The following is a 2,069-nucleotide window of genomic DNA, read 5'->3' as shown; positions in this document are numbered from 1 at the left end:
TATATATGTTATTCTCATTTTTTTTGTCTAATTCCATTGTTTCCTCCTTGCCTCTAATTTCCATATTTCAAAATTTGCTTTTACTTTAATTATTTCCATCCATTATTTAATTTCCTAAAAATAAGTATTATAAGATACTTACCGTTAATACGTGTTATTAATATCTCGATAGGGGATATCAACAATGACTTATAAAAGGAATCCCTCTCACACGGAGACGGCCATTCTCTAAAAATGTGAAATTTGACTCACTGGTAGATACAACACTTCGGTATTTATAATATTCTCTTGATAGAGAGATTTGGAACCTCATACAGTAGGAATCCCTCTCACAAGGAGAAGGACATTCTCTATAAATAGGAAACTTTGTCTCACTGAGAGAACAACAGTTCGATATTTATAATATTATTTTGATAGCCAGATTTCTAACCTCATATAATAGGAATCCCTCTCACGAGGAGAAGGGCATTCTCTAAATAGGAAACTTTGTCTCACTGAGAGTACAACAGTTCGATATATACGATATTCTTATTGCTTTCTCCCTTTATCTACTTCCATTGTCTCCTCCTTGCCTCTAATTTCCACATTTAGAGATTTGCTTCCACTTCAATTACTTCCCTCCATTATTTAATTACCTGAAAATAAATATTATAAGATACTTACCTGTGATACCTGTAATTTATCTCTCGACAGAGGGATATCAATATTGACTTATAAAAGGCATCTCTCTCATATGGGCATCCTCTAAAATTACGAAATTTGACTCACTCGGAGATACAACACTTTGGCATTTATAAAATTCTCTTGATTGCGAGATATAGAACCTTATATAATAGAAGAATCCCTATATAATATAATAGAATCCCTCTCACAAGGAGAAGGGCATTCCTTATACGTATGAACTTAGTCCCACTGAGAGTACAACAGTCCGATATATATGATATTCTTATTGTTTTCTTCTTTTATCTAATTCCAATATTCCGTTATTTACGTCCACTTCGTTTTTCTCTAAAAATAAATATTATACAATACTTACATATTGTTCCTTGTGTTCTACCTAGCTGTAGAACACCGTATATTACAAAGTAATATTCAAAATAAGTAGAGAATAAACAAAATGGATTCATCGATATAACGACGAAGAAATCAGAGAACTGCGATCCGCACTGCACCGTGCACGAAAGACGAATGAATATCGACCGCCGCGCCAGGGCCGGCACCGCTACCTAGACTAGCGACGGGAGGGGATTTAGCTTATAGCTTTAAAATTGTGCACGCAGGGACGTTACTACGTATATGAAAAATCAAGATAATACATTCGGACTGGACGCGAATATAATAATTGAACGAGCAATTTATGCTTATTGCGAGTTGAATACTATACTTTGTCCACCGCCATTATAATAATTATGAGGAGTGTTTGAATTTGTATTTTTAATGTTAATCTTACTATTAATTATTGTATTCATGTTTTAGGGGAAAATGTCACTACCTACTTAAAATTTGGCAATTTAGCCAATAATAGCGTTTAATAATACAAACGTCAAAATTAACTAAAAGATAATAAAAACGTCAATATCATCAATTCTATGTAGAGAGTCGCAGTCATCTCGAACTATTCTATTTTCAAATATTTGGGGAGTTTATTATTAGATGTGTTTTACGACATACCTGTATATTAGTTTTTTTTACCACCTTTAGTAAAATAAATTTGTTGAAAAATGATAGATCGTACGTTGGTGGTTTTTGTTGTTTTGTGTAACTAACGTTGGTAATTTGTGTTTTATTTATCGTTATAGATGTATTTAAATTTTATTGATGATGCTTCAAGTTTTTTGCAATAAAACATACTTCTACCACCTTTAGTAAAATAAATTTGTTGAAAAATGATAGATCGTACGCTGGTGGTTTTTGTTGTTTTGTGTAACTAAAGTTGGTAATGTGTGTTTTATTTATCGTTATAGATGTATTTGAATTTTATTGATGATGCTTCAAGTTTTTTGCAATAAAACATACTTCTACCAACTTTAGTTGAGTACAGTTGTTGGAGAACGATAAATTGGAGTACC

This window comes from Sitophilus oryzae, unplaced genomic scaffold (genome assembly GCF_002938485.1).
Source record: "Sitophilus oryzae breed Bouriz unplaced genomic scaffold, Soryzae_2.0 scaffold_1903_pilon_pilon, whole genome shotgun sequence".
Classification (NCBI taxonomy): domain Eukaryota; kingdom Metazoa; phylum Arthropoda; class Insecta; order Coleoptera; family Curculionidae; genus Sitophilus; species Sitophilus oryzae.
The sequence above is the reverse complement of the archived record's forward strand: the minus strand, read 5'-3'. Positions refer to the sequence as shown.